Source organism: Sinocyclocheilus grahami, unplaced genomic scaffold, assembly GCF_001515645.1.
Source record: "Sinocyclocheilus grahami isolate Dianchi unplaced genomic scaffold, SAMN03320097.WGS_v1.1 scaffold1288.1, whole genome shotgun sequence".
In the NCBI taxonomy this organism is placed as follows: domain Eukaryota; kingdom Metazoa; phylum Chordata; class Actinopteri; order Cypriniformes; family Cyprinidae; genus Sinocyclocheilus; species Sinocyclocheilus grahami.
The window spans coordinates 265,315-276,355 of NW_015506467.1; the positions used below are offsets into that span (position 1 = coordinate 265,315).

Here is an 11,041-nt window from a genome sequence, read left to right on the forward strand (position 1 = left end):
AAGCCACAGACATTCATTGCCAAAGAAGCTGGCTGTTCACAGAGTGCTGTATCCAAGCATGTTAACAGAAAGTTGAGTGGAAGGAAAAAGTATGGAAGAAAAAGATACACTGAGAGAACCAACTGAGAGAACCGCAGCCTTATGAGGATTGTCAAGCAAAATCGATTCAAGAATTTGAGTGAACTTCACAAGGAATGGACTGAGGCTGGGGTCAAGGCATCAAGAGCCACCACACACAGACGTGTCAAGGAATTTGGCTACAGTTGTCGTATTCCTCTTGTTAAGCCACTCCTGAACCACAGACAACGTCAGAGGCGTCTTACCTGGGCTAAGGAGAAGAAGAACTGGACTGTTGCCCAGTGGTCCAAAGTCCTCTTTTCAGATGAGAGCAAGTTTTGTATTTCATTTGGAAACCAAGGTCCTAGAGTCTGGAGGAAGGGTGGAGAAGCTCATAGCCCAAGTTGCTTGAAGTCCAGTGTTAAGTTTCCACAGTCTGTGATGATTTGGGGTGCAATGTCATCTGCTGGTGTTGGTCTATTGTGTTTTTTGAAAACCAACGTCACTGCACCTGTTTACCAAGACATTTTGGAGCACTTCATGCTTCCTTCTGCTGACCAGCTTTTTGAATATGCTGATTTCATTTTCCAGCAGGATTTGGCACCTGCCCACACTGCCAAAAGCACCAGAAGTTGGTTAAATGACCATGGTGTTGGTGTGCTTGACTGGCCAGCAAACTCACCAGACCTGAACCCCATAGAGAATCTATGGGGTATTGTCAAGAGGAAAATGAGAAACAAGAGACCAAAAAATGCAGATGAGCTGAAGGCCACTGTCAAAGAAACCTGGGCTTCCATACCACCTCAGCAGTGCCACAAACTGATCACCTCCATGCCACGCCGAATTGAGGCAGTAATTAAAGCAAAAGGAGCCCCTACCAAGTATTGAGTACATGTACAGTAAATGAACATACTTTTCAGAAGGCCAACAATTCACAAAAAAATTTTTTTTTATTGGTCTTATGAAGTATTCTAATTTGTTGAGATAGAGAATTGGTGGGTTTTTGTTAAATGTGAGCCAAAATCATCACAATTAAAAGAACCAAAGACTTAAACTACTTCAGTCTGTGTGCAGGGAATTTATTTAATACACGAGTTTCACAATTTGAGTTGAAATACTGAAATAAATTAACTTTTCCACGACATTCTAATTTATTGAGATGCACCTGTATAGTAAATTGTAATTTATTCCTGTGATGCGCAGCTGAATTTTCAGCATCATTACTCCAGTCTTCAGTGTCACATGATCTTCAGAAATCATTCTAATATGCTGATTTGCTGCTCAAGAAACATTTCTGATTATTATCAATGTTGAAAACAGTTGTGCTGCTTCATGAGGAAACTATGATACATTTTATGTTTTAGGATTTTCTGATGAATAGAAAGTTCAAAAGAACAGCATTTATTTGAAAGAGAAATCTTATTTATTATAAATGGCTTTACAGTCACTTTTGATCAATTTATGATGTCACATGGATTATTTTACCGATCTCCTTGCTATGTTTCTGAGTCTTGATCGTGTAAGGATCCTTGCTGTCTATGGAGGGTCTTTGATGTAATGCATCAAAAATATCTTAATTTGTGTTCCAAAGATTCTTAAAAAATCTTAAAAGATCTTACTAACTTTAAACTTTTAAATGGCAGTGTCTTTATTTTCCTCTCAACAATGTGATTTGTTTTTGGTGTGACTTACTTTCCAGAAAATACCATAATGCAATTTTTATAGTGTATTTTAATATTTTAAAAGACCATTTAATACAAAATATGAGTCAGTTGTTTATTTAGAACCCACTAAATGCCAATGACAGAGCCAGCAAAAAATTAATTAGCTTGATTTAAACCCTATTGTTTGAGTTTAGGAGTCGTTTTGACTGATTCATTTAAAGAACCGGCTCAAAAAAATCATTTGCGTGTGATCAATCATCACTATTGGTCACTATTCAAATCAGTATTATTGACTTGAACAATCAAGCCCATTTTATGTGCATTGTGCTTTTCACATATTATTAGTACAAAATAGTGCATTAATGCATCCAAGAAAACAGCCACTGTATAGCAGTGCAACAAACACGGTTCGGCCTGAAATACTTTATGAAGCATAAGTCAAACACTCCATATGTAGTCCCAATGTTCATTTAGGCTTTTTAGCATCTGGATTGAACTATAGACGAGGCTCCGGTGAATAAGGATGTTGACAGAAGCCAGTGTGGGTCCAGCAGGAGTCTGGGTCGCTCACTGCTGAGGGGGCGTAAAGTGCCCAAGTGCTGTGAAGCGTGTGAAGATTAAAGGAGGGCGTAAGAGCCATCGCGGCTCGGCCGGACTCCAGCTCAGTCCAGGAGCAGCATGCAAGTCGAGCTGTCAGAAAAGATGAGCCGGATCACACTGAACACATAACGCCAGCTCAGTGTGTCAGTCCTGCAGACGCAGCTATGGCAGATCAACGTGATCTCATTAGTAGTGTTGTTATTTGTACATAAACTGTGGTTCAGGCAGGCACACATATTTGATGTAATGCATCAAAAATATCTTAATTTGTGTTCCAAAGATGAATGAAGGTCTTATGGGTTTGGAACGACATGAGGGTGAGTAATTAATGACAGAATTTTCATTTTTGTGTGAACTAACCCTTTAATGAAGTCTAACCTGAACTCAAAACTGTAAAATACAATAAAATCTAAATATTTCAAACATACAATATTATGGAAAATATTATGGAAAAATATATAAAGGTTAAACTAAAATTAACATTACAAAAACTCAAAATTAAATAAAAACAAAGCTAAATGACTAAAAATCTAATTAAAACTAAAATGAAAACTAAAAATAAGAGCTAATTCAAAACATTAATAAAACCTATAATAGTATATAATAATACAAAAACATCACTGATGGCAATTAGAACCAAAACCGCTGACGGTGAGGACTATGGTGTGGTTGTGAGGCATTATGGAACATCGGGGGGTCCCTCAGCAGGTTCCTCATATGAATTTGATCAAAGCTTTATGAAGGACCATCACTCCTCTTTCATTCGCAAGTCATTTGCAGTCCACTCTCCGTCTGCCTCCTAATGATGAGTCTCCTATTTGTAGTCATTTCGGGAAATTCAACGACCTACTTGCCGGGGTCACGCGCAAAATGAACTAGACAAGCATCTTTGAAGATTATGATAATAGATCTGAGGAGAGAAATCTGGATTGTCTTGAAATTCACTAGCACGGATCCTCATCTCATTATCCTCTTGCGTGGCAGCCTGTATCAAAAGCGTGATAAAAATACACAGCAGATAACATTAGCATTGTATATTTCCACGCATAATATCCGTTGTCCTTTTTTTTCCCTGCTAAAAGATAGCATATTGGCCGCGTCTTTGAAACGCAGGCTGAATAACACTGAGGGAACGTTCTGTTCCAAAGCGCAGAGAATTCGCCGGCATGCACACGCTGATGCCTTCGGGTGGAAAATGATAGCTTTTTTGCTGCACGCAGGCGATCTGAAAGGCCCGACGGCGACTCAACGTACTGCGGAGCGGCTTCGCCTGGGAAAAGCAAATTCATGCAAATGAGTTTATCTAGGAGCCGTCGAGTCGTGCATTCAAAGGTGTGTTTACCGCTAACAAATTGAAACGTGGAGTTAATAGTAGAGTTCTCGCTCGCTCCCAGACAGACGCTCGCTTTTCCCAAAGAAAATATGGACAGAAACAGCCGACTTGTCTGCGAGAAAAAAAAACAAAAAAACAAAAACAAAACCAGCTGTGAATGTTTTATGAGCGGATCTTTGAGCGCCGTTGCTGTATGTAGAAGGAAATAAACACATTCATTATGAAACACACGTTATGGCCTTTAAACCGGTGGAAATTATGGCTAAGTGGGAGTTTAGTAGGATACTGGGGCAGGTTGATGATCCATGATAACCTTAACAACACATTTAACCCTATAAAGCCTATTTTTGAAGGCATTTAAATAACAAAATGATAAAAACTTTGCTGTTAAAACCTGTACACACAATGTCTGTCGTCTGATTGATAGTTCAGACTTTTTTCTTTTAGTATAATTGTACAAGCGTCAACCTTCAGCTCGTGGTTCACATGTGTTTTTGCTGTAAATCTTTACTGATTTTTATAAAGTAAATGAGAGAATAACTTATATTTTAATGGACTGAAGCGACCTACTTGATTATCCAGAAAAGTCAGTCTAAAATATGATCATCAGGCTTTTGAGGAGCATTTATTTGTTCATCTCTCAATTATCATTGTATTGCATTGCATTATATGTTTTGATCATCAAACTAAGCATTTAAATATCATCTCAAGACCTATTATTGGAGATAGATTGATGACTGATATTTCTATCATTTTATGTATACAGTCTATTATATCTCCTTAATCAGAATTGCTTACTTTTGTCTATATAAAGAAAAATATCTGCACCATATTGCATATTTTTGCAAACACTGTTTTTTCCTCCATATTCTCAAAATATCATACTACATGAGCAATAAAAGCATGATGTATCAAATTTGATACTCAACAAAAAAAAAACACATATGCAAATTTCTTTTAAATATGGTCTAAAAGTTTGCATTAAAAAAAATGGACTATTATGTGTCATAATAAACTATCATATGTCAGGCTTTATAGGGTTAAAAGACCCATGACACGACAATCAGCAGACCACGGAAATCAACTGAATATCGATGAATTAATCTAAAAATGAACTCTATGTATGAACGTAAAAACAGAGGCAACAACACATCAGTTCCCTTCAAGACACTTCATTTTGCTTTAGTCCCATTGTTTCTTACAGAAATGCTGTAATTGCTCAAAACAACATACTAAACAAATGACTGGATTTTCTGGAACGTAAGTTGCTCTGTTTTAATCATTACATCAAGCCCACACTGCACACATATGTTTACAAATAAAAAAATTGCTTTGACAGCCATTAACTAGTTAATTAGTTTGGAGCATTACTGCAATTAAGCTATTGAGATTTAGGGGAGTAGTGTTTTAAGTGGCCTATTCAAAGTAAGCATTTATAGTGTTTGTAATGTTTCTACTTCTGTTTGTTTCTCATTCTGTTCTATTTTTTTTAAATGTTTTTGAAAGAAGTCTCTTATGCTCACCATTTACTTGATAAAAAAACAGTAAAACAGTAAAATTGTGAAATATTTTTACACTTTCAAATAGCTGCTTTTCTATTGTAATTTATTCCTGTGATGCGCAGCTGAATTTTCAGCATCATTACTCCAGTCTTCAGTGTCACATGATCTTCAGAAATCATTCTAATATGCTGATTTGCTGCTCAAGAAACATTTCTGATTATTATCAATGTTGAAAACAGTTGTGCTGCTTCATGAGGAAACTATGATACATTTTATGTTTTAGGATTTTCTGATGAATAGAAAGTTCAAAAGAACAGCATTTATTTGAAAGAGAAATCTTATTTATTATAAATGTCTTTACAGTCACTTTTGATCAATTTAATGCATGCTTACTGAATGAAAACATTAACTTATTTGCTGCTCAAGAAACATTTCTGATTATTATCAATGTTGAAAACAGTTGTGCTGCTTCATGAGGAAACTATGATACATTTTATGTTTTAGGATTTTCTGATGAATAGAAAGTTCAAAAGAACAGCATTTATTTGAAAGAGAAATCTTATTTATTATAAATGGCTTTACAGTCACTTTTGATCAATTTAATGCATGCTTACTGAATGAAAACATTAACTTAAACATTAACTTAAAAAATCTTAAAAGATCTTACTAACTTTAAACTTTTAAATGGCAGTGTCTTTATTTTCCTCTCAACAATGTGATTTGTTTTTGGTGTGACTTACTTTCCAGAAAATACCATAATGCAATTTTTATAGTGTATTTTAATATTTTAAAAGACCATTTAATACAAAATATGAGTCAGTTGTTTATTTAGAACCCACTAAATGCCAATGACAGAGCCAGCAAAAAATTAATTAGCTTGATTTAAACCCTATTGTTTGAGTTTAGGAGTCGTTTTGACTGATTCATTTAAAGAACCGGCTCAAAAAAATCATTTGCGTGTGATCAATCATCACTATTGGTCACTATTCAAATCAGTATTATTGACTTGAACAATCAAGCCCATTTTATGTGCATTGTGCTTTTCACATATTATTAGTACAAAATAGTGCATTAATGCATCCAAGAAAACAGCCACTGTATAGCAGTGCAACAAACACGGTTCGGCCTGAAATACTTTATGAAGCATAAGTCAAACACTCCATATGTAGTCCCAATGTTCATTTAGGCTTTTTAGCATCTGGATTGAACTATAGACGAGGCTCCGGTGAATAAGGATGTTGACAGAAGCCAGTGTGGGTCCAGCAGGAGTCTGGGTCGCTCACTGCTGAGGGGGCGTAAAGTGCCCAAGTGCTGTGAAGCGTGTGAAGATTAAAGGAGGGCGTAAGAGCCATCGCGGCTCGGCCGGACTCCAGCTCAGTCCAGGAGCAGCATGCAAGTCGAGCTGTCAGAAAAGATGAGCCGGATCACACTGAACACATAACGCCAGCTCAGTGTGTCAGTCCTGCAGACGCAGCTATGGCAGATCAACGTGATCTCATTAGTAGTGTTGTTATTTGTACATAAACTGTGGTTCAGGCAGGCACACATACATTTTGAAATCGGACATTGCGTTACCATAGAAATGGTACTTCAAAATCTTTTAGCAGTCTCCTCCCCCTTAGCGGAGGTGTCATATTACAACATGTATTACGGTCTTTTAGAAACAAAACTTTTATAATCTTGACAAAATACATATCGTCGGAAAGGTCTGAGTCTCAAGATTCCATATGTGGTGGTTATTTTGAGATAGACATAATATTGAGAGAGAAATTGATAGATTTGTAACAGCAATGCATAAAAAAGAGTTTGGGTGGCACCCGGCGGCTTTTTTTTGGTATAACGCCTAAGCAAAATTGTATATGAACCTCCTTGACAAAATACATATCGTCGGAAAGGTCTGAGTCTCAAGATTCCATATGTGGTGGTTATTTTGAGATAGACGTAATATTGAGAGAGAAATTTATAGATTTGTAACAGCAATGCATAAAAAAGAGTTTGGGTGGCACCCGGTGGCTTTTTTTGGTATAACGCCTAAACAAAATTGTATATGAACCTCTTTTTTTTTTATATCAACTTCAAATTTGGAACACAACTTATGTAGACAGTTGGCTTTAATTTTATTGAAATGTTGTATTTTTAACTTTTTTTTAAATATTTATTTTATATCAAATAAAATAAAAATAGTACAATACATTTTCTTTACAGTAAATGTAAACTTCTATACTTTTTTAATACTTTCAATTTATTAAATGATTTCACTTCTGTAATACTCTGCTATTTTCTCCATAATAACTTAAGTTTGTATAGTGCACTTTCTCGTGAATTTTCAAAAATGTGGATGACAATTAAGAGGTTAAATAGACGATAAATAAACAAATAAACAACTTCAGAGATATACACATCCTTTGAGGATCAAAATTCTTATTTAATTTCATCTATTTACTAATTTTAGAGAATTGCAATTACATTTTTAACATATTTATATATTTACATGAGAAATGTTGAACACCATAACAGTTAATGCATTTATCAACATAAAAAAATATTTTTTATCACAACTGTATTTTATTTATAAATACATCTGCTGTTAAAATTGATTTATTTTTAACTTATACAATATAATTTATAGATTTAATATTAAATGAATAATGTTTAACACCATAACAGTTAATGTATTTGCACAAATAAAATACAGTGACCTTTACCACATCTGTAATTAATTTATGAATAAATCTGCCATTTAAGTCAATATTTTCTATATATATATTTATTAAATATTATTATTATTAAAACAAAAATATAATATCAAATTTAAATTAAATTAATCTGCCACAGATAAATGACAGTCTAACTCTATGTTTCTCTGTCTATCCAAACATGAAAATGCATGTGTGCACTTACATATGAATACGAATGAGCCTGAAAAACCCTCAACTCCTCCAGCAAACTTCAACAGAGAGACTCGAGTATGATTTAAATAAGAAACGCTGAGCTTCTCCTTCCAGGATACACAGCCCAGATAATGCTAATGATGTCCTCTGGGATACGGCATTACCGGGACATGCATCTCCATCCTTGGGGAACCCCTCTTATAGTCTTTTCTTCTCGCAAGTCGAGCTGTCAGAAAAGATGAGCCGGATCACACTGAACACATAACGCCAGCTCAGTGTGTCAGTCCTGCAGACGCAGCTATGGCAGATCAACGTGATCTCATTAGTAGTGTTGTTATTTGTACATAAACTGTGGTTCAGGCAGGCACACATACATTTTGAAATCGGACATTGCGTTACCATAGAAATGGTACTTCAAAATCTTTTAGCAGTCTCCTCCCCCTTAGCGGAGGTGTCATATTACAACATGTATTATGGTCTTTTAGAAACAAAACTTTTATAATCTTGACAAAATACATATCGTCGGAAAGGTCTGAGTCTCAAGATTCCATATGTGGTGGTTATTTTGAGATAGACGTAATATTGAGAGAGAAATTTATAGATTTGTAACAGCAATGCATAAAAAAGAGTTTGGGTGGCACCCGGTGGCTTTTTTTGGTATAACGCCTAAACAAAATTGTATATGAACCTCTTTTTTTTTTATATCAACTTCAAATTTGGAACACAACTTATGTAGACAGTTGGCTTTAATTTTATTGAAATGTTGTATTTTTAACTTTTTTTTAAATATTTATTTTATATCAAATAAAATAAAAATAGTACAATACATTTTCTTTACAGTAAATGTAAACTTCTATACTTTTTTAATACTTTCAATTTATTAAATGATTTCACTTCTGTAATACTCTGCTATTTTCTCCATAATAACTTAAGTTTGTATAGTGCACTTTCTCGTGAATTTTCAAAAATGTGGATGACAATTAAGAGGTTAAATAGACGATAAATAAACAAATAAACAACTTCAGAGATATACACATCCTATGAGGATCAAAATTCTTATTTAATTTCATCTATTTACTAATTTTAGAGAATTGCAATTACATTTTTAACATATTTATATATTTACATGAGAAATGTTGAACACCATAACAGTTAATGCATTTATCAACATAAAAAAATATTTTTTATCACAACTGTATTTTATTTATAAATACATCTGCTGTTAAAATTGATTTATTTTTAACTTATACAATATAATTTATAGATTTAATATTAAATGAATAATGTTTAACACCATAACAGTTAATGTATTTGCACAAATAAAATACAGTGACCTTTACCACATCTGTAATTAATTTATGAATAAATCTGCCATTTAAGTCAATATTTTCTATATATATTTATTAAATATTATTATTATTAAAACAAAAATATAATATCAAATTTAAATTAAATTAATCTGCCACAGATAAATGACAGTCTAACTCTATGTTTCTCTGTCTATCCAAACATGAAAATGCATGTGTGCACTTACATATGAATACGAATGAGCCTGAAAAACCCTCAACTCCTCCAGCAAACTTCAACAGAGAGACTCGAGTATGATTTAAATAAGAAACGCTGAGCTTCTCCTTCCAGGATACACAGACCAGATAATGCTAATGATGTCCTCTGGGATACGGCATTACCGGGACATGCATCTCCATCCTTGGGGAACCCCTCTTATAGTCTTTTCTTCTCTGGCCCGAGATAACATAAGGCAATCGTGTTCTCATAATGGCATTAATTTTTAGATAAGATGACTAACATAAGATGACTCTCTCAGTGAACAGTTTCGTTTTGCCATGATCCAAAAAAACCCTCGTTTTTTTGTACAGAACGAGTGAATTAATTTCGCAAATGAACCCTAATAAACTGTAAAATCACCCCATAGTGAGTGAGAATACAAAAAATTTAAACATTGTACATGACAGCTGCATCCTGCAAACAAAGCTGGAAAAGCACTAGAGAAAACTGCAAAATCCAATCCAGATTACCTGAATTAATACACAACATCCAGAAGTCAAAGTGCACATTGTCCCATCAGGTAACAAAATCAAGTTTGAAAGGCACCGGGATGATATTATAAGAAGCTTCTGGGTATTTCTGCCCACTCTCGCTAAATGTAGGCCATGTTCCTGCAAGCACTGTAAATTAAATCTCACAACAGCGATGAGCTGCTTCTCATGTTTATATTTACTGCATTAACATCTTTGTGGTTTAAAATTAAGGATGAAAAGTTGTGAGCTGAAATGAAAAGGGAAATTAAACTATATTTCAATTGAATTCAACTATTTAACCATCTGTAAGAAGTTTTAACACTGACCGTCTGTGCTTTAGACACAAAAGAGAGGACTTTTTCTTACAATTTATGGCATAAAATTATAGTTTTTGAACAGGTTCATTGAACAAGAAAGGAATCTAGACTTCATATGCACTATTACAAAAATTTCTATTTAATTACACTATTCATCCATCTGTAAAAAGTTTGGACACTGACTGCCTACTCTAAGCACAAAAGAGAAGATACCTGTGAACAATTTATGCTGTAAAATAATAGTTTTCCAACAGGTTCATTGAACAGGATTAGAAAATGTGCAAATGTGTCAGACTTCAACACTACAGGAAACCAGATTTCGTATGCATTAATAAAAAAAAAACAGCAAAACACCCATTTTTAACATCTCAAACTGGTGAATTATTCATGGGCTTCTCGCTGACTGTCCGTTCCCGGCAACAACTGTTCGGAAAAAAAAACCGCCCACTCCCACCTACAGCTCGGAAAATTAGTCCCGCGCCGCAGCTAATCTAACCGAGTTCCGGCGGGTTACGCAGACCTCTAATTTGAGCGGCCCAGAGCACATGAAGTACATGAAATTAGCTGCAGGTAAAACAGCTTACATGACACATCAAGCACTGTGAAAATGTAAAAAAAAAAAAAAGGGGGGGGGGGGG

At 34.7% G+C, this 11,041-nt stretch overlaps 1 long non-coding RNA gene across 1 annotated transcript in view; it reads right to left on the reverse strand.

The window, feature by feature from the left end:
* The window catches only part of LOC107568875 (uncharacterized), a 13,689-nt gene extending 5,085 nt beyond the window's left edge, over positions 1-8,604 (reverse strand). Inside the window, exons 1-2 of the long non-coding RNA XR_001606823.1 lie at positions 8,511-8,604; positions 1,113-1,114 (exon numbers count right to left, since the gene is read on the reverse strand). This is a non-coding gene — a long non-coding RNA (uncharacterized lncRNA). The remainder of the gene's footprint in view (positions 1-1,112; positions 1,115-8,510) is intronic.
* Between the last annotated feature and the right edge of the window lie 2,437 nt (positions 8,605-11,041).